Genomic DNA, 22922 nt, shown 5'->3' with positions numbered 1-22922 from the left:
CTGAATTACTGAAAATTTAAAGTAAAACTGGTTATTTGTGTCGCATGATAAATTATTAGTTAAACGACTGAGGTAGAAATATTGCAAAACCCTCCGGGGAAGAGTTTGAGGTACCGCAAAATCACAGAGGTTGTGAAGATCTACTAAACGTAATTTCATGTAACATGTTCAACTCCTATTTCGTCTACTGTAAATAGATAAATGAGTATAACATCTGTTCGTAAATAAAAATCAAGCTCCTACATGGATTTAAAGCTGAAAAGATGTTTAAAAATTTGTTTGGAAGTAATTCTACGCGGTAATTACATATTAAATTTACGAAATTATTATAACAAATTGTGGATTTCTTATTAGGCTACAATAATACACGCTAAAAAAAAGTTCTGTGCTTAAAAAAAGAACTTTTTATTGTACAAAAATATACTGTTTCCGCCCAGGATCGAACTGGGGACCTTCTGCGTGTGAAGCAGACGTGATAACCGCTACACCACGGAAACCTTTTGTTTTTATAACAAATAATCTGATTAGTAGTATAATTATTTCAAAGTTAAATACTGATTTAAGTTTTATAAATAACTCGCTATTTATTTATCATTTATAATTAATGTAATACTGTAATTATAATTTATTTAACTTAATGATAATCATATCAATAAAGTTATCAACAAATAAATAATTATAAAATTGAATAGATAGCAGTTTTACTTAAAAATTTAATGTGATAAATGTGTTTTGTATTCGGGGTAGTCTATAAATTATCTAAGAATGAAATTATTATTTTTGATATCCTTCCACTCTACGTGAAATTCAGTCAGATTTTAGAAGACCCTTCCAGAGTCACGTATTATTTAATTAGTAAATAAAGTAAAACCTAAGGAGCAAATTTTTTGTTTGAAAAAATAAAATTGAATTATTTTAAGATTTCCTACAGTAAAGTTTACTACATTCTAAGTATTACATAAATATTGAAATTCTGTCTTTTTTTAAACAATTTCTATAACTTCATTTTTACTTTCCCGTCTAGATAACACCATAGCAGAGCTATAGCTCTAGAAGGGAAAGTATTGTAATCGGTCCAATTTGGGCATATGCGGTTTTCACCGGGTCTTGACGTTTTGACACCTAAGGGACCCAAAAAACCGGATGGAAATTATCCGGATGTTAATGTTTATATGTATGTGTGTTCGGTTGGGCCTCTAGATAATTTTATATCTCCAGAACTACTGAACCGATTTTGATAAAACTTGGTGAAATTACTTCTACATATGGGCATTGATGCCATTAAATTTTCAACTTAAAAGGCCAAGGGAGTGAGGCTGAGAAGCACGGTCATCCTTAGTATCTCGAGATTTCGCCTAATTAAGGTCATAATTTTCTTAAGACACATTTGTTAACAATTTAATTAAAAATTAAAGTATTTTTAATATATAAAAATACAGTTTTTTTTTTTACTCCGAGATGAATACCGACAATACTCATAGAATTCGTCATACTTATTTTAGTACTACTAAAATGAAGAATCCTTAAATATTAACTTTTTTTCTTTTTTTTTTTTAATAAAACTCCGTTTTCGTCTTTATTTCCATATTTTAGTTATAGCAAATCTGCTTTATGTGTTCACTACTATGTAGAAGATTATACATTTCTACGAAAAATCGAATAGGTAATACAGTTTTTATTAATAAATATTAAATCAATGAAAACTGATTTTAAACGGACATGTAATTAGTAGTTGTATCTACTTTTACTTGATAATTTTATATTTTAAAATTAGAAATTTGCTGAAAATATTTTAAAATTCGTTTTATTTGACTCGATTTTCAACTAAAAAGATGGATAATCTACAAATTTCTACCAAGGACAAATTTGAAGAAGATTTTATAACTCCCTCCTTTTCACTCTTACATAAATAAATGGTACTTCTGTTGTTGAAATTAAAACTTAACAACTCTCTTCATGTTAACTGTAAAATTTTGAGGGTATTATAATATATATCTTATCATTTGTGTATTAAGCTAAGTAATTTTATTTTATTACTCTTTTCAAAACTGAGATTAAAGTTGAAAAAAGTATTTTTTCAACTGCGCAATAATTTCTCCTCTCATCTATTGTCTGATTTTGAACTAAGAGTTTTCCGGATTTTTATTGATTTTCAAGTTACTGCAACCTCAACCTTTAGAGTGGTTATTATTACTTTTTTATTATATCTACTTAAATCTTAAACAATTTCTGTTTCTTTTGTTTGATAATCTACTACCTAAAACAAAAATATAATCCTCTCCTTTACCTGCAACTCGAAATTTCTAACTATGATTTTACACATGTATATTTTAGTTTATGATAACTCGCATGGCTCTGTTTTTCTAATTATTTATGCGACTAATCTTTGCTTACAAACAATGTAGATGCTCAAAATTCCATAAATTAAACATACTTAATTTATTATTTTTAATTCTTAAAAATCATTAATTTTTCTTCCGAGATACTTTCAAGTAACATTAAGTGTTTATAAATCCCAGTTAGCCATTTGTGTTACTTCTAAATACTTTTTACATCTACTACTATTTCCATAATTTCATTATTGATTTTTAGTATAAAATCATCGTATTATTTATTGTTCAATGTTATTTATTTCGTTACTCATAAATTAAATGTCAGTTTTTAACCAGCAACGCTAATTTATACCTATCCGACTGAATTTTTGTATCTGCTCCATTCTTATTATCTAATAACGCCATAAATTAGTGAATTGTCAGAAATAATTTTTTTTTTTTTTTTGCTTGACCATATCGCGACATAAGCTTGAAGCTTGAGCGTGAGATATGGAAATGAAATTCTATAGCTTACGAAAAATGCCGTGCTAATCGGGATTCGTACCTCGCACCTCCGGATGAAAGGCTAAGACGCTACCATTATTAACAATAATGTTTAGAATGATCAATAACACTCCCAAACCGTTTGTGAGGAATCCTTCTATCAGGTAAACTTTTGTACAATACTATTAAATGTAACTAGTTTATTGCATTAATTTATGAATCTAATTATAGGATTTATGGTTCTATCCATATGTTTATTCAATTTTTATCTCAATGAATAGGCTTTTTACGCGAGTTACAGTGAATAAGTGACTATGAAAGACTTGAAATACTGAAAATTATTATAATATTTTTTTTTTTACTTTCAGTTGCTTTTTCTAAAGTTTAATTAGGTATATTTGTACAAAATTAGTTTTCCCCTCATAATTTATAGGTTCTTTAATTTTATATAATTCTTTAATTTTATCTAATCTTTTACTAATTTTTATTACTTTTAGATACGTACTCTGTATGATTTTTTCGTGCGCGTAGCGAGTGTTAATTAATAATTATACATTTTAGACAAAATATTAAAAATATTAGAGTATATAAAATTTTTCCTTCCGATGATATTTTTTTTTCGTAAAAAATGAAGATTTTACAAGGATAAGGAAGATAAGAAAGCTTATAATAATTTCAGTTTCTTCGATAGAAAGTTAAAAATATATTATTTGCTCTCAAGTTTGGACCGGGGATATTTGTGAGTTTAAAGTGAAAATCACAACACAAAACCTTTCTGTTTATTAATCAATACATTTTGTTGTGTTTGTTGTTACACGAACAGGAAACCTGTTCGTGTTGCAAGGTAGCAATAGTATTTGATTGGATTCAATATTTATGACGTAATAAAAATTAACAATTTTGTATTGTAAGTCTGTTTTCTGAAAGATATAAGCTAAAACAATTATATACATAATATTGAATAATCTAAATGGTTTTCTTTTATTTGGAAAGTAAGAATCAGTTATTTTGTGCAGAACGATGTCTTTCAAGAGTAAAGGTGTACGTAGAGTCTACTTTAGTACATGGTTATGTATGTTTTATTCTACATTATTGTTTAGTTTATTAGTTTTATATGTATTTTTTTTTTATTTTATTCAAAATATTTTTATTTTCGCAGTATAAAAAAATTTGCTGTTGCACATTAATGTAAAAAAAAAATGTTTCCGCCCAGGATCGAACTGGGGACCTTCTGCGTGTTAGGCAGACGTGATAACCGCTACACCACGGAAACCTGCAAACGTTTCCAGATAGAAGTTCTATTTGGTTCTTTTTAAACTAAAAAAAAAGGTTTTGATGCGAGTTAAATTTTTTTAATTTTTTTTTTCTGTAGCCTACGGAACCACCGTAAGGTTATTACTCTGAAGTAATTACTTTAGAGGACGAATGAGAATTTTATGTATGAATGTAAATGAAGTGCAGTCTTGTACAATCTCAGTTCGACCATTCCTGAGATCTGTGGTTAATTGAAACCCAACCACAAAAGAACACCGGTATACGCGGTGTTTTATACGGATTCAGATCCGTATAAAAAGTAACTACCTTTACACTAGGATTTGAATCTTAGAATTTTTGGTGGGAGTTACTGAAGATATATAGTTGTATAAGTGTATATACATGTATCAGGGGGATTTAGATTATCTCTTAAAGAAGAATATCAAAGCGTAATAAATGTTATTGGATAGGATGAATCAGTAAGAAGTACATAACTCGAGTCTACGTAAATCTTATTGTAGTTGGTATAAAAATACTAATTTTTATGCGACTTTCCCTATTATATAATATTCCTTCAATAATTAATCTCAAATTTCACTTTCTGAGAGAAAAAAAAATTGCCGCATTAGGATTTTTCAATCGTCCGTACATTCGTAAGTTATAATAATCTATCAATAGTATTTATTTTATAGTATAAAAATGTAATTTTATAGTATAAAAATATACTGTTTCCGCCCAGGATCGAACTGGGGACCTTCTGCGTGTTAGGCAGACGTGATAACCGCTACACCACGGAAACTTGTTGAGCGTGCTTGGAATTAATTGTATTTGATTAACAAAAATGAAAAAAAGAATTAGTTCGTTGAAATCTGGAACAAATTTTTGCACAAACTGGTTATTTCTAGGTCAGCCTTATTTCGTAATAATTATTTTATAAAGGTCGCCGTCATCGTAAATATTTTTATTTTTTATTTTAAATATTTTGTTATCTAATCAGTTTAAGAATACTTAGTTTTTTATTTACTATTTAGAAAAAAAAAACCGTAGGCGTTAGTAAGATAATATACAATAGATTAAAATATAATATTATAATCTGATAAAAAGTGAAATTAAAAACTAATAAAATACCTAATAACGGTTTCTTATGTAATATGGTATTACTTTTTTTGATGGAGTCAAAACGGAAAACTATCAACAATGTCGAAATTGTGCGAATTATACATCCTTTTAGGCCGTTTACACGTAGGTGAACTTTTACAACCTTTAAATTATTAAATGATTTGCTGTTAAAATAATATATGTTTTCCTTCCAAAGGTCTTTTGAAACTAATTACTGTCTGTTGACGCACATTTACCTACAGATACATAAAAAATATGCAGGTACTAAGCACATTTGCGAATAAATTACAAGCACATTCAAAACAGTAACTATGTACGCAAATCTTACACTTTTACACAAAAACCGAGATCTCAACAAATTATAACAGTTTGAAATTTAAATATACACTAAATTTGAAAAAAAAGAAAACAACATATTAAACGAATAAACGCTAGATATGTCGAATATATTATTCGATTATATAATCAAGGAATTTGTTAACCCTTTTAAGACGAATACCATTAATAACGTTACCGGTAATCCACAGAAAAGCAGTTAAAAGTTAGTTCCGAAAGAATATTGGAAGAAAAATAATGTTGATAATTAGAAAGCGATTTTTATATTTAATCATTTAACGTTGTCATGTTCCGTTATGCTTTTCAACGACTCTTTTGATTATTTTTGTGCTTGAAAATTTATTCCGGTAGAGTGGAAAATACTAATTTTTATTTAACTATTTTTTCTCAAATTAAAGCGAGGTAGGTCTAATTTTTTTTATTTGAATTTCACTTAAAATGAATATAGAGCACATGATTTGCAGTTTTAATTGCTTCATACTAGTAAATTTGGTTTAAAAAAGTATTATAAGGTCTAAAAACTTAGTATAAGTTTTTTTTTATAAAAAAATACAGCTGTTAATTTCTAGTAAAAAAAAAAATCAGAATTAAATTTTGAGGTAGATATGGTTATATATATATATATATATATATATATATATATATATATGGAATATATATCTGATTTTTTTACTCAAAAACTCTATTCGCCACCTAACATAAAAACTGCAAAAACTTATAAATATTTCTGTTTCCAAATTTACGTAACGGGAAGCTCATAAACTCTTGTCAGTTTCCATCTATCATAATGTTCCTTTTTCCTTCCAATTCAATATTTTTTTATATCATTACTTTTCTTATCATTAAGTATACTTTAATTTTTCTTGATATATTCCACTCACCTCATCCTCGGCTAATTAATTACACAATTAAGTTTCATATTTCTATAAACTTTTTATTGAGTCCATCACTGAAATCCTGATTAAATAATACTCTTAGAATAAATTGCTTATAATATCGTTTGATACAACTAGAAATGACCTCTATACTCTTTTATATTAGCAAATTTTAAAAATATTACCTTTATTAATTTCTTGGGTTAACCAACCAACTACACAAACTTATAAATTACACAACGTTTCACTTAGAATTCTCTAAGCTTCCTCAGGTGACAATACACCTTCATACAAAATTTTCTTACATTACTATATATATACAAAAACGAATTTACATATTTGTAAATGTTTCGCAACAGTTTTGCGTTTTTTTTTTGTCATAAGCATTGTAATTTTTTTTTCTAATCAGTAACACATCACAAAAATTACATACGTGTTGACATAATTTAGGGAACTCTGATTTTTGTAGTGTAGATTTCTAATTCGTGATATATTTTTTAATTCGAATTATTACTTCAGTTAAAACTAAATAGTTTAAAAAAAATTGTTTCCGCCCAGGATCGAACTGGGGACCTTCTGCGTGTTAGGCAGACGTGATAACCGCTACACCACGGAAACATGACTTCACCGCATTAATTTGTTTAAATATAGGTCTATGTTGCTTTACCCTACGAAAAGGTAAAAACAATATTTTTGTATTGACAGATGCACTTTCGAAATTTTGACTAAGGAGAAAGAATATATCATGTCTTACTTAAATAAATGAGGTTTGATATTTGATTCCTGTTTTAATCATAGGCGAAATACGATTAAAATTGTTTAATGTTTTTCATAAGCATTTTTTATTAAACCTACACGCAATTTGATTTTACCAGAATTAACGGATTTTTATTTCCCATTTGTACTCTTCCTTAATTTATTTTACAGCTAAAAATTATCTCTAAAGTCAGACTTACAGGTTTGAATATTTATTTTGTATTTTGAGAATACTTAAAAAAAGAATCGCGTTTCAATACTACCGTTATCATTAGCAATAAAATGTTATAAGTTTTAAATAATTAAAAATAATTGTTAAAAATTGACAACCTTTTCGGTTATACACTAAGAAAGTTATTTAAATTTTCTTATTTATTAAAACTACAATAGTATATGATTATTATTATATATTTCATTAGATAAGACAATGTGATATATTTCACAGTTGTTATTAATGATATTTCATCATAATGATGATAATATTTCAGACAATATTTCATAAAATTTTATTTTATTTTTTAACACAAAATAGTTTTTCAATCCATTTTACCTTTTTGTATTTAAGCATTATTATTATTTGATAGAATTTTAAATTTTATAATCTATATATAATCGGAATTTATGAATTTATATATATTTATATATATAAATGTAAATGTTCGTTTGTTAAAAATCTTAAATCTCCGAAAGTTCTTCACCTATTGCTTTGAAATTTTGATACAACGTTGCATTCAATTACCCGCGTGTTTTTATAAACCTACTATTTATATAACTAAGATGTCACACTTGTGACAGGTAAAACTTGCTTTTTTGAAAAACAGCACTATCTGTTGGATGTAAAAGCAACACACGCTATACTAAATATTTTACGATTCCATTTCATTTTTCCGATATGTGTCCGCTATATATTAAAGAACTACTGGACCTATTTACGCGCGGGGAAAGGGAGAAATCGGAAAAGAGAAAGAGGGAAAAATTTAAAAAAGTAAAAGATAAAAAGGGAAGAAGGGGAAAAAAGAAAAAAGGGTGAAAACAGGGGAAAGGAAATGGAAAGAGGAAAGGTGAAATGAGAAAAAAGAAAAAGAAAGGGGAAAATCTGAAAGAGAAAGGGGACAGAAAATAAGTTAAAAAGAAGTGGGGGAGGAAATGAAAGGGGAGGAAATGGGAAAACGAAGGAAAACGGGAAGAAATGAAGAAAGTTAAAAGAAAATTTGAAAAGAAAAATGGTGAAGAGAGGGAAAGGGGAAAAGGAAAAGGTTAAATTTTGTGAAGTTCCGTAATGTTCATTTTGTTAATGTTTTATCAAACTTTCAACTGTGTTCATTTAATCTATATATATACATATACTCAAATCTAGCAATAGCGAAGCATTGCCGGGTCTACTACTAAATTAAATTTTGAAAACTACAACTAAAATTAAATTTTGAAAATCGGACCGTAGTTTTCAGAGATATTATAAGAACACCGGATTGCACTTCCAAAAACAGCGCCCCAGGGGCACCCCGTTTGTTATCAGTTGATGGTAATGATTATCCAGCCTCGCACGAGGTGCTCGCATCACCTCATCACTCTAGCCTCACATGCAGTCCCCTCGGGAAGTCCATTATTATTGAACAGAATTTTTTTAAATTTACAACATTGTCTTATCTAATGAAATATATAATAATAATCATATACTATTGTAGTTTTAATAAAATAAGAAAATTTAAATAACTTTCTTAGTGTATAACCGAAAAGGTTGTAAATTTTTAACAATTATTTTTAATTATTTAAAACTTATAACATTTTATTGCTAATGATAACGGTAGTATTGAAACGCGATTCTTTTTTTAAGTATTCTCAAAATACAAAATAAATATTCAAATCTGTAAGTCTGACTTTAGAGATAATTTTTAGCTGTAAAATAAATTAAGGAAGAGTACAAATGGGAAATAAAAATCCGTTAATTCTGGTAAAATCAAATTGCGTGTAGGTTTAATAAAAAATGCTAATGAAAAACATTAAACAATTTTAATCGTATTTCGCCTATGATTAAAACAGGAATCAAATATCAAACCTCATTTATTTAAGTAAGACATGATATATTCTTTCTCCTTAGTCAAAATTTCGAAAGTGCATCTGTCAACTCAAAAATATTGTTTTTACCTTTTCGTAGGGTAAAGCAACATAGAGACCTATATTTAAACAAATTAATGCGGTGAAGTCATGTTTCCGTGGTGTAGCGGTTATCACGTCTGCCTAACACGCAGAAGGTCCCCAGTTCGATCCTGGGCGGAAACAAATTTTTTTAAACTATTTTAGTTTTAACTGAAGTAATAATTCGGATTAAAAAAAATATCACGAATTAAAAATCTACACTACAAAAATCAGAGTTCCCTAAATTATTATGTCAACACGTATGTAATTTTTGTGATGTGTTGCTGATTAGAAACAAAAATTTACAATACTTATGCAAAAAAAAAACGCAAAACTGTTGCGAAACATTTACAAATATGTAAACTCGTTTTTGTATATATATAGTAATGTAAGAAAATTTTGTATGAAGGTGTATTGTCACCTGAGGAAGCTTAGAGAATTCTAAGTGAAACGTTGTGTAATTTATAAGTTTGTGTAGTTGGTTGGTTAACCCAAGAAATTAATAAAGGTAATATTTTTAAGTAAAATATGTCTTTTTATTATATTTAATTCTAACAAATTAAGAGAAAAATAAACTTAAATAAAATGCATTTAAGTTGATCGATTTTATGAATTTACTTGTTACTTTTATCCTCTTTGTTTTCTGCTTGTACAATATAAAACCGACTTTATTAGTTTGTTTTGCTTGTCAACTGACTAATTTACAAAATTATATACATATATGTAAACAAAAAATCATATACATATAATATATGTGTATAACTTTTTGATAATTTTATACGCACGATTTCAATTTTTCTATTAAATAAAGAAAATATTTATTTTATTTGAAATATATATTCCTGGAAAATTAAAAAAACAAAAAATAGTATATACACTTGAATGTATTAATAAAAATAATTTTATTAAATAAATATGAATATCATTTAATTAATTTAAATATGAAATTTGATAAATGAAAGATTTAAATTAAGTCATTGTAAATTCTTTAGAGAAATAGTTTGAAATTGTTAGTAAAAAAAAAGCAAAAGGTAAAAGCCCCTTTATTATAAATTGTAAAATTATATCAGTTCTAACAAGTGCGGTTTGAGAGTTAATTAAAAAAAAAACAAAACAATCTAGACATTTACCTAGATATCTACATTTCTTAATAGATAGCTACGAAATCTAGATTTCTACATTTCTTAAACATTATCTACGAAATTCCATTTTTACTTCTTTTTTTTCTTATGAAATAGCTGCGATCAACAGATACATTAGTCCGATGGGAATTGGTAACGTATGAAAAGATACCATGTCTGACTAGGATTGGAACCCGGGTCCTTCACACTAAATACCAATATGCTACCTCTTCACTTTTATTTCTGTTTACGTCTTGGTTAGAAAATCCTATATAATATATATAACATAAGTAAATAGTTTTTCCTTCCTTTTTTTTAAAACAATCGTTTATTTATTAAAGATAAAATAATAGTGTATGTGTAGTTTATTATACACGTATATAAATGTTTCGTCTTTTTTGGAGAAATTTTGTATGCTTTTAATTATACTTATATATATATATATCAAACGTGAATTTGTGTTAAAATTTCTGGAATTAATAATTATATAAATTTTTAGTAAACGGAACGGTTCCTTAAAAAACAATTTGACATCTTTTTTTATTATCATTCTTAGTTAGAATAAAAAAAAACATGTTTCCGCCCAGGATCGAACTGGGGACCTTCTGCGTGTTAGGCAGACGTGATAACCGCTACACCACGGAAACTTGTTTACAACCCTTGTTAACAGTGGTATTTAGTTCTCTTTAAACTAGTAAACAGTTTTGTGGTTCTTCCAGACATAAAAACTTTTGTACGTATGCATGTTTTCCCTAATTATACGACTGCTCATAAAGGAGTGTAGTAATATATTTTAGGGTATATATTATGTTCCACTGTAGCAACTGAACGGCTGAACCGATTTAGATGTATGACCTCACGTTGGAATCATTACGTTTACGATAGGCTATCTATATATATATATATATATATATATATATATATGTTTAAATAAATTTAAATAAAAATTATACTGTATACAAAATTGTCACCCGCACGCTCTTTAATTATCTTATATTAAACAGCAATTTTTTTTTTGACAGCCATGTTTTAAATTGATATATAAAAGAGTTAACGGATTTTTACTTCCCGTTCCTATCCTTTCTGCGTTTATTTTACAGGTAAAGATTCTTTTTGTGTGATGTCAAAATTGCAGATTTATGGCTATTTTGGTTACACTTGTCTGTCAAATTTATAAAAGACGCAAAATTACATACAACCCTTTTGTATTTTTAATCTTAAAAAAATTATTTTAAGATGATTTTTTTATGTTTTGATGAGTTTTGCATTAGATTGTCTATTAATTTTGGTTTCCTTCCTGTTAATTAATTACAACTTTTTATTTCATAACGTGCTACAAAATTATTTTATAGCAATTTTATTTAATAAGCTGAAATTATATTGTTATTGCCTAATTTTTTTCATATTTTTCGTACATTCCTTAAAAAAAATGTTTTGCGATGAAAGAAATCTATTTAATAATGTATAACATAATAACATGTGTAACGTATTATAGTAATGTAACATAATATTATTTTGTGTAACGTAATATAAAAAATATTCTTGGTGTTAGGTGTGACAGTATAAATTACACACTTCTACAGAAAATTATAAATTTATGTGTAAACGAAAATCTGCTATGTTGTAATTACATATTATAAATTGACAAAAATGAGTTAATCAAATTATTGTATTTTACAATATTCAATAAGTAATCGCGTAATAATATACCGCATCTACTCACTAATTAGATAAATATATTTTACTCGATTCACCATAACATTGAAGTTAGCGTATCTCAACGGTTTCACTTGCATCGGTCGCGAGGCGAAAAGTAACTGACTGGGAAAACTAATGCAGCGATGATGTATAATATAAATATAAAAAAAGAAAGAAATAACGGTATTACCTTTCTTAGTAAAATAAATTTCTTTCTTGCATGTCTAGCTGTCTAAGGAATAATATTACTTCTTAGCAAGACAGATTAGGGGAGAAATATTATAGATTTAAACTTTTTTCATATTTTTTTATTGACTTTTTTCTCTTTTTTAAGCGATAAATATTTCAAAATATTTTAAAGCATAATTTAGTAAGTAAAATAGTTTAAGAGGAAATAAGATGAAGCAATAAAATTATTAGCATAAACTGCAACATAAAGCCATTAATTAGTTATATTTACCTGGTATTGTATTTGATATTTTTTTACGTCTTCGTTAAGTACAATAACCATTATTCATATTAACTTGGTTAGAATAGTTTTAGTAGTAACTTGTTAAATTTATTTTTAAATACAGACTTTAAATGAAAATGTTTTAATGTAAATTTCAATTTACATGTTGTTATTAATTTGTAAATATTTATTATTATTTATAATTGTTTTATCATTAAAATTACATTTATAAGTAGCGGAGAATTAAATTTTATTTAAATTTCTTGTGATTTTACTTTCCTTGCATCATAGCTCAAAGCTATGCTGCAAGAAGAAAAGTATGGTGGGTAATCGGTCAAAAAATAGGGTATGGCTTCTTTTGCATTTCTCGACTTTCACGATCCAGGAATTCCAAAAAAAAGTTCTGGGTAATATTCGAATATTCGTACATATGTACGTATTTTGGCATGTTTGAAGCCTTAATAACTTTGACTGGATAAACCGATTTTGATGAGATTTGTATAATATATATATATATATATGGGGAAAAAAAACATGGGACAAGTTGGTAAAATGTTGGAGTCAATTTTGCCAGACGGTGAGGTAAATAGTTTCTTTGGGTCAATTTTCTCAAAATTATGCAAACATAACATCACTTTATATTAAGCTCAGGACATGCATGCATGCTTTATCTTACCATTTAAAAAAAAAATTGTCCCAAATTCCTCCTTCCCCAAAAATCGAAAAAGCTCTTTTTTCATTTATTGCATATTTTTTTAGATTTTTTTTTGTTTTCCTAGGCGTAAGTGAAAAAAAAAAGTTTGGGTCAATATTGTTGGTGGGAGCCGATCAGAGTTTAAATATCGATTTTTTTAATTTTACAAAATGTTTTTGATTTATTTAAACTTTTAATAATATTAAAAGTTTAAGTAATAAACTTTTAGTAATAATATTAGAATAAAAAGGAAAAAAAACTCGGTCTACGGCCATGTAAAGTGGAATGTAAAATGGAAAATGTTACATGGTTTATGTTTCATTACACATGATTTTGATAAATGTTTTTGACAAATTGTAACTAAATAACGTTCATAAATTTAGCGTACTAACTACTACAAAAACATTTACAATGAAACGCTTAAAAATCCTGAACATATTTATCTGTCTCTTGAGTTGTGATTTTTGTAACACAGCTCTAACCCTAATGTTTTCCTTTTTTATTCCTAAAACAAAAATACAATTTTAGTTAAATCGTTCGAAAGAATGAATCGTTCGTGCGATGCGTGCAGCCGCCCAGCGCACCACCATTGGTTCGCTCTGCGCCAATAGCAGCTAAAATAAAAATGTGAGCACAAACAACAAACCCACCCATGCAGCATCCTTTTTTATGGGATGAGAAAGATAGTTCTTAATAATTCCCCCTCCATAAAAAAAGAAATCTCAGGTAACTTTTTATTAGTTATACATTTTTTAGAGGAATCCTTTTTTAGTTTCTTCCATTTAAAATAGTAACGTAGAAAAATCAAAAAAATTATTGGAAGATGATTTTGGAGGTGAAGAAGCAGAAAAAATAAAAAAACAGTTTTGTTTTGTTTTTTTAAAATTTTAAAACGTTTTTTAGTTTATTTAAACATATAATGATAGTTTTACGATAAACTTCATCATAAATTACGCCCATTCCAAAAACGTTTACTTTAGGTAACTTTTTCATGTATAATTATTTTTTCACGATATAAGAATAAATAATCAATCGCAGAAAGTATAACAACTTTGTTGTAAGCTTTTTTTTATGGTCCCGATTTATTTTTGATTTTATTTTTCGTGTATTTATTTTATTAGACTATGACTACATTTCTTACAGCAGCATAGCTGTAAAGAGAAAGTTTATTATTGGAAACAGTTTTCAGCATTAGGGTTTTTGTAAATTTCAAGGGGATTTAAAGTCCCTCTGGTACAAAAAATAGAAAAAAATATATAGAAATTTTCTGAAAATGCTTAGATGTGTTGACTTGTAGTTTTATTATTATTTCCGGATTGCTTCAATACAAATTCTTCAAAAATGACTCAAAAAATTTCTTTACGTAGAGTATTAAACCTTTGATGAAATTAAAAAAAAGAGAATGGACAGTTTTCACCATTTTAGATTTTTTTTTCTTATAGTGGTCGTAAAATATTGATTCTTAATTTAATGAAAGTGCTGGTTAAGTTTTTAAAATTACAAAGTTTAAAAAAAATTGGGTTTAACAGGAGGGACGAGGATATTCAACGTTACTTTTAAACGGTTTTGCCTCATACCTTGGTAACTTATTGACCAAAAAAGTTGAAATTTGGCACAAATATTTGGCAATATATATATATTCCAGCTTTCCTATTTATAAAATGTAGTACTGAATATTACAAAAAAAATGTTTGTTTTATTTCAGTTATTACGTATATAATATATGAAAGTAATTAATATTTTCTCCCACCAGTTTTCCAGCTACCGGTTTTGTTGTGTTTATGAGCAAATGCAATAACCACTACCGGCTTGCCAGGCCGGTAGCACTTGGACTGGACCTACCTACCTGACCAACCTTCTGACAAACTACCTGATATGATCTACTTAATATGACTTGCTTAATCTTTTTTTTTATAGAGATGGAGGAACCCCATTCATGGGCGTCTAGGCAGTGTCGGGCTCGGTAACAGGTTCCGCAAAATATTAGGTGCGTATGTGTTCCTGCGCACTACCGACTAAAACTCCATCCCTTCTGGAAACCGCTTATGCAGCATTACTTTAGCAAGGGGGAAACGCCCGCTCACACAATCGGACACCGCAATCAAGGAACACCAATACAATCACACACTCAACACAAAGATACAAAACACAAGCAACACTACGACACAGCAAAGCACAATTGCGCCCACACACACAGTCGGCTCTCACAGGTAAACACCAAACGCACACAACAGTCAAACAAATTGCGGTACAGATACACGCCATTCACCTACACGCACGCATACAGCCAACATCATTCACACTCTCAGGTACTTACCACATACACAGAACTTACCAGGACGTTCACAGTCTAAGCTTCAGAAGAGGGGAACTTACCTACTGACCCGTGCCAGTGGAGTGACCACGGCTGCATTGCATCCAGTCGACCCCCGCAAGGTCGGGGGGCCCCTAGACACTCAATCGTAGTCCTGTCCGCCGCACAGCAACCCTTCAGCTCGTAGCCCCCCTTCGGCTTTCTTCAACGACAAGCAGTTTGTCTACAACTACTTTGGCAAATCTCGCCACTGCGTCCCAGTTCTAACACAATCTGCTCGAAGTCTTCATGTAAGAACATGTCTCTCCTGCCCAACGTGTCCAAGACTTCGCCACGCTCTAATTTAAAACTGGGACACCGGAAAAAGACATAATAAGACGTCTCTTCAGTTCTACAAACAGGGCAATTATCCGTGTAATGGAGCCCAGATCTATATAAAATTCTAAAGCCCTCACGGCCCGACAGAAGCTGCGTTAAATTGAAATCCATCAAGCCATGGGTTCTCCGGACCCATCCACCAAAATCCACAATTAATCTACATGTCCACCTGCCTTATGCACTGTAGATCCACCTCTCCTGTCACACTCCTGTCAACTCCTCCGTAATATCCAAATTATACGATTCTCTTCAGCAGCAATCAGTGGTCCGGGTTTGCGTAACTGTTTAGTTATCTCTAGGTCAATTGGGAGCAACCCAGCTATCACTTCAACCGCCTCCCGGGATACGGTCCTGTAAGTAGCCGCCACTCGTAGACAGCATTTTCTATGAAAGGACTCCAATGCTCCCTTATATCTTCCTTACACAACAACATCTGCCCAGACTTCAGCACCGTATAAGAGTGTGGCATCGGCCACTCCGTCAGTAGTTTCCTCCGTTGTTGACCTGGTCCTCTACAATTTGGCAGAGTCTCGGCTATGTATGACCCAGAGGGTCGGCCCGAGAACCGACCCCTGAAGAACTCCCCTATTCACTTCCAGTTCCAGCACTCGATCATGAAGCTCATATATCATCCTTCTTACTTTTAAATAGGCACAGATGATCCTCACAAGATATTGAGGAACACAGATTGTCCTCAGTGCACTGATGATCGCAGTCTATTTAACGCAATTAAAGGCGTTTCTTACATCCAAAGTCACAAGCCCGCACATCTTGTCTTTGGATGGTCTCCGACGAGCCGCCATAATCCTTTCTGCCATTCCACGCCCGTAGACACCGCGTCCAACACAGATCTGCCCCTTCTTGTCGGTCATGGATTCCACCTGCTTCTTTGATCGCGCAGGATAGTAGCTGAAGTATCAATATTTCCAAAATCTTGGCAGTCGTATCAATCATTGACAGTGGAGTGTCAACTTCCTGCCAGGCTTGTGGGTCAGTACTAAGCGTTGTCGCCTCCACCTTCCTTGGAATACACCGTCCTCCAGGCACGCATTTATATTATATAAAAACTCCACAATGACTTGCCTAATCTAACACTTTGATTGGACTAGACTTATTTTTATTTTTGTTTTTTGGGGGCGGTAAATGCCTGGCATTATCATCGCCCGGAATTAAATTAAATTTTGAAAACTACAACTAAAATTAAATTTTGAAAATCGGACCGTAGTTTTCAGAGATATTATAAGAACGCTTTTGATAAGATTGCACTTCCAAAAACAGCGCCCCAGGGGCACCCCGTTTGTTATCAGTTGATGGTAATGATTATCCAGCCTCGCACGAGGTGCTCGCATCACCTCATCACTCTAGCCTCACATGCAGTCCCCTCGGGAAGTCCATTATTATTAAACAGAATTTTTTTAAATTTACAACATTGTCTTATCTAATGAAATATATAATAATAATCATATACTATTGTAGTTTTAATAAATAAGAAAATTTAAATAACTTTCTTAGTGAATAACCGAAAAGGTTGTAAATTTTTAACAATTATTTTTAATTATTTAAAACTTATAACATTTTATTGCTAATGATAACGGTAGTATTGAAACGCGATTCTTTTTTTAAGTATTCTCAAAATACAAAATAAATATTCAAATCTGTAAGTCTGACTTTAGAGATAATTTTTAGCTGTAAAATAAATTAAGGAAGAGTACAAATGGGAAATAAAAATCCGTTAATTCTGGTAAAATCAAATTGCGTGTAGGTTTAATAAAAAATGCTTATGAAAAACATTAAACAATTTTAATCGTATTTCGCCTATGATTAAAACAGGAATCAAATATCAAACCTCATTTATTTAAGTAAGACATGATATATTCTTTCTTCTTAGTAAAAATTTCGAAAGTGCATCTGTCAACTCAAAAATATTGTTTTTACCTTTTCGTAGGGTAAAGCAACATAGAGACCTATATTTAAACAAATTAATGCGGTGAAGTCATGTTTCCGTGGTGTAGCGGTTATCACGTCTGCCTAACACGCAGAAGGTCCCCAGTTCGATCCTGGGCGGAAACAAATTTTTTTTAACTATTTTAGTTTTAACTGAAGTAATAATTCGGATTAAAAAAAATATCACGAATTAAAAATCTACACTACAAAAATCAGAGTTCCCTAAATTATGTCAACACGTATGTAATTTTTGTGATGTGTTGCTGATTAGAAACAAAAATTTACAATACTTATGGAAAAAAAACACGCAAAACTGTTGCGAAACATTTACAAATATGTAAACTCGTTTTTGTATATATATAGTAATGTAAGAAAATTTTGTATGAAGGTGTATTGTCACCTGAGGAAGCTTAGAGAATTCTAAGTGAAACGTTGTGTAATTTATAAGTTTGTGTAGTTGGTTGGTTAACCCAAGAAATTAATATAGGTAATATTTTTAAGTAAAATATGTCTTTTTATTATATTTAATTCTAACCAATTAAGAGAAAAATAAACTGAAATAAATTGCATTTAAGTTAATCGATTTTATGAATTTACTTGTTACTTTTATCCTCTTTGTTTTCTGCTTGTACAATATAAAACCGACTTTATTAGTTTGTTTTGCTTGTCAACTGACTGATTTACAAAATTATATACATATATGTAAACAAAAAATCATATACATATAATATATGTGTATAACTTTTTGATAATTTTATACGCACGATTTCAATTTTTCTATTAAATAAAGAAAATATTTTTTTTTTGAAATATATATTCTTGGAAAATTAAAAAACAAAAAATAGTATATACACTTGAATGTATTAATAAAAATAATTTTATTAAATAAATATGAATATCATTTAATTAATTTAAATATGAAATTTGATAAATGAAAGATTTAAATTAAGTCATTGTAAATTCTTTAGAGAAATAGTTTGAAATTGTTAGTAAAAAAAAAGCAAAAGGTAAAAGCCCCTTTATTATAAATTGTAAAATTATATTAGTTCTAACAAGTGCGGTTTGAGAGTTAATTAAAAAAAAAACAAAACAATCTAGACATTTACCTAGATATCTACATTTCTTAATAGATAGCTACGAAATCTAGATTTCTACATTTCTTAAACATTATCTACGAAATTCCATTTTTACTTCTTTTTTTTCTTATGAAATAGCTGCGATCAACAGATACATTAGTCCGATGGGAATTGGTAACGTAGACATGGTATCTTTTCATAGAAAAGATACCATGTCTGACTAGGATTGGAACCCGGGTCCTTCACGCTAAATACCAATATGCTACCTCTTCACTTTTATTTCTGTTTACTTCTTGGTTAGAAAATCCTATATAATATATATAACATAAGTAAATAGTTTTTCCTTCCTTTTTTTTTAAAACAATCGTTTATTTATTAAAGATAAAATAAGAGTGTATGTGTAGTTTATTATACACGTATATAAATGTTTCGTCTTTTTTGGAGAAATTTTGTATGCTTTTAATTATACTTGCTTTTAATTATACTTATATATATATATATATATATATATATATATATATATATATATATATATATTTGTGTTAACATTTCTGGAATTAATAATTATATAAATTTTTAGTAAACGGAACGGTTCCTTAAAAAACAATTTGACATCTTTTTTTATTATCATTCTTAGTTAGAATAAAAAAAAACATGTTTCCGCCCAGGATCGAACTGGGGACCTTCTGCGTGTTAGGCAGACGTGATAACCGCTACACCACGGAAACTTGTTTACAACCCTTGTTAACAGGGGTATTTAGTTCTCTTTAAACTAGTAAACAGATTTGTGGTTCTTCCAGACATAAAAACTTTTGTACGTATGCATGTTTTCCCTAATTACACGACTGCTCATAAAGGAGTGTAGTAATATATTTTAGGGTATATACTATGTTCCACTGTAGCAACTGAACGGCTGAACCGATTTAGATGTATGGAGACTAGACTTATTTTTATTTTTGTTTTTTGGGGACGGTAAACGCCTGGCATTATCATCGCCCGGAATTTTTTTTAATAAAAAGGTAAAATAACACTGAAATAATAAAAATAAATAAGGCTTAAAACTAATGTAAATTATATAATAAGAAATTTAAAACTAACTTAAAAAGGTGAAATAAAACTCAAAACTAATATCACAGACAAAGTTTTTAAAATATAAAAGCTAAAATAATAGAAAAGGGAAACTGTATAAAATTTAACTAATTCCGATAGTGTGTGCAAAAGGCTCCCTACTCGGATAATAAAATTAAGGACATAGAACCAAAAAAATCAAAATTGAAAGTATGGAAAAAATTATTGAAAACCCTTCTAGCATAAAAAATATACATGACAATATTAAATTGTTTGCAGTTAACTAGTATTCCGCAAAAACAGAAACATCCGGTTCAAAATTTCATTATCATTGTACAAGATACCACGCGGATGTTTCTGGGTAGATTAAATTTACGACGCAACGCCGCATAACATATGCAGTCTATGAGTCATATACAGTCATGCGGCAGTTGCATCGTGTGCATAGGGGTGCGTGACCTCCTGACAGGTGCTCATGTGTGACCCTCATATGTCCTATCCGCAATCGGTAGAGGAGTATTTCTTCACGTCGAGTTTTTCTATATGAGGAGTCCCATGGCAACACAGAATCTTAAATCTGCCGGAATTTATTATCAACGGTAGTCGTCCAGTCACCTTGCCACCTTGCTCTCAGTGATTGTTTTACACGATTAATAAAATCAGAGGTAGTAACTCGAGTGGTGAAAGGAGGCTGAATACATGATTCTTTGGCAGCATAATCTGCTTGTTCATTACCTGGAATCCCTACGTGGCTAGGGACCCAGCAAAAACTTACTTCTGTATTGCGATTATTCAACTCGGCGATTGCGTTGTAAATTTCAATGACGATAGGATGTTTGGAATAAACATTTCCTAACGCCTGGAGAGCACTACACTACAAGAATGTTCTATATTTAGGGCTAATGATATTTAGAGCCTTATTTATAGCGAGCAGTTTAGCGGTGAACACACTCGTAATACCTGGTAGGCCAAACATATAAGTTCTTTCATTGACAACAAAAGCACAACCAACGGTATCGTTTTGTTTCGACCCATCAGTGTATATCACCGCATCTGGGTTCATCTTGGAGAGAACACACTGAAACATTTGCTGGAAGACAGTAGGTAGTGTTGATTGTTTATTGTATATCGTAAGGTCAAAAGTAAAATTTACCAGGTTTATTCTCCACGGAGGATATGAACACGGATATGATGGAAAGAATGACGGAGTGTCAACATTTATATGCTGCACCAGACGTCGGGTACGGCACCTACATGTTGTATGGCACCTACAGGTGCATACCTGTTCAGAGGTCCTCATACGTGTTCAGAGGATATCGTTCGAGCCATTCACCCATCGGCACGATAGTTCCCACCTTAGGTTACGGTTGCGTTTCGTAAGATGTCGCAACACCACCGAGTGTAAACGTAAAAGAAAACTGTGTTGGAGGTTGTTGTGTAGTTGAGTAAATGTATATGTTGTAATTTGTGTAGTGTTCTTGGTGTAGTATATATGTACATTGTAAAGTATTCTGCAGCTCAGTGTGTAGTGGGAAGAAAAACTGTAGAAGCTAGCCCCGTGGGGACGCCAACCCCCGAAGTCTCAAAGAATAAGACTCCCCGTCGGGGGTGGACTGGACCTACCTACCTGACCTACCTTCTGACAAACTACCTTATATGACTTACCTAATCTGACCCGGACTGGACGTGATTGGACTGGACCTACCTACATTTTTTTTAACACCCCAAAGGCAACCGGTCCACGCCGTTAAGTAAAACACAGTCACCTCGGAGAGTGTCGTGGCAGCTGTCTCTGTCCACCCTAGGGCTCTAGGGCTCTCCCACCGGGGTCTCCCCAACTTCATTAGAACACACCGACCTTCCTCTTCCGGATAGCCGCTATGTCCTTCCGCTAAGGAGCTACCCATCCTGTCCCTAATCTAACAGTTCCAGATATACGTTTCGCACATCCTTCAGTTCACGACCCGCTCATACCTTGAGGGTTCTTTATGCCATCATCGGAGAGACCCGTTCCCTCCAAAGGACCTATCTACCTAACTGGACAGATTCGGTAGTTCATATCAGGTAGATCAGATCAGGTAATTAGTCAGAAGGTAGCTCAGGTAGAAAGATAAACAACACCAGGACATTAGGGAGGACTCGACCTAGTATACCGACTCCAGAACATGACGAGATCTAATCCAGCCGGTAGACTCTAATATTTTTTATTATCAATATACATTCCAGCATACTGCTTATTAGAGCTATTTTAATGTAGATTACCATTTTTAATTCAGAAATATATAGTATCATTAATTAATACCTGAAAAAACTAAAACAGGTGATTTGAAAAAATTAATCACACTTAAAGAAATTAATCAAATTTTAACGTTTATAGACAATATATATTATGTATAATAAATACATAATATACATATATTATGTATATATACATAATATACATATATTATGTATATACTCGTATTTTATGTATCTATATATATAAAAATGTTAAGTTCGTTTGTGTACTACGCTTCAAAATCTCAAAATGTTCTGAGATTTGAGATCAAATGATTGAGCTCAAATTTTAGCTCGTATATAACCCGCATCAAAGATTGTTTTCATCTATTTTTAATAAATCTATCTATCTATTTTTAATTTGGAAATGTAAACAAAGGAAAACCAATCAGATCAATGCAAGATGGCCGCTGTCAAACACAACCACTGAAATATAGAAATACAGTATTTCTATATTTCAGTGAACACAACGACCAAATTTCTTTGAATTATATTTAACAGCTAAAACATCTGTATTTTATTAAAAAACAAAAACACGATAAAAAAAATTTATCACGATATATAACCCGCATCAAAGATATTGTTTTCATCTATTTTTAATAAATCTAT

At 30.3% G+C, this 22922-nt stretch overlaps 2 protein-coding genes and 8 non-coding genes across 10 annotated transcripts in view; 3 read left to right on the top strand and 7 right to left on the bottom strand.

Annotated features, from left to right (window-relative positions):
- LOC142319167 (uncharacterized) overlaps nt 1–22922 on the top strand; it is a 122725-nt gene that overhangs the window by 19062 nt on the left and 80741 nt on the right. The window lies entirely within an intron of this gene.
- Nna1 (Nna1 carboxypeptidase) overlaps nt 1–22922 on the bottom strand; it is an 80262-nt gene that overhangs the window by 55742 nt on the left and 1598 nt on the right. The gene's annotated exons all lie outside the window — the stretch shown is intronic.
- On the bottom strand, nt 425–497 carry TRNAV-CAC (transfer RNA valine (anticodon CAC)). Its single transcript has one exon. It is a non-coding gene; the product is annotated as a tRNA-Val (tRNA).
- TRNAV-AAC (transfer RNA valine (anticodon AAC)) lies at nt 4017–4089 on the bottom strand. The gene has a single exon. It is a non-coding gene; the product is annotated as a tRNA-Val (tRNA).
- On the bottom strand, nt 4797–4869 carry TRNAV-AAC (transfer RNA valine (anticodon AAC)). The gene has a single exon. It is a non-coding gene; the product is annotated as a tRNA-Val (tRNA).
- On the bottom strand, nt 6946–7018 carry TRNAV-AAC (transfer RNA valine (anticodon AAC)). Its single transcript has one exon. It is a non-coding gene; the product is annotated as a tRNA-Val (tRNA).
- TRNAV-AAC (transfer RNA valine (anticodon AAC)) lies at nt 9364–9436 on the top strand. Its single transcript has one exon. It is a non-coding gene; the product is annotated as a tRNA-Val (tRNA).
- On the bottom strand, nt 10988–11060 carry TRNAV-AAC (transfer RNA valine (anticodon AAC)). Its single transcript has one exon. It is a non-coding gene; the product is annotated as a tRNA-Val (tRNA).
- On the top strand, nt 17946–18018 carry TRNAV-AAC (transfer RNA valine (anticodon AAC)). Its single transcript has one exon. It is a non-coding gene; the product is annotated as a tRNA-Val (tRNA).
- On the bottom strand, nt 19624–19696 carry TRNAV-AAC (transfer RNA valine (anticodon AAC)). Its single transcript has one exon. It is a non-coding gene; the product is annotated as a tRNA-Val (tRNA).

Source organism: Lycorma delicatula, chromosome 2 (genome assembly GCF_047948215.1).
Source record: "Lycorma delicatula isolate Av1 chromosome 2, ASM4794821v1, whole genome shotgun sequence".
Taxonomy (NCBI): domain Eukaryota; kingdom Metazoa; phylum Arthropoda; class Insecta; order Hemiptera; family Fulgoridae; genus Lycorma; species Lycorma delicatula.
The sequence above is the reverse complement of the archived record's forward strand: the minus strand, read 5'-3'. Positions and strand labels throughout refer to the sequence as shown.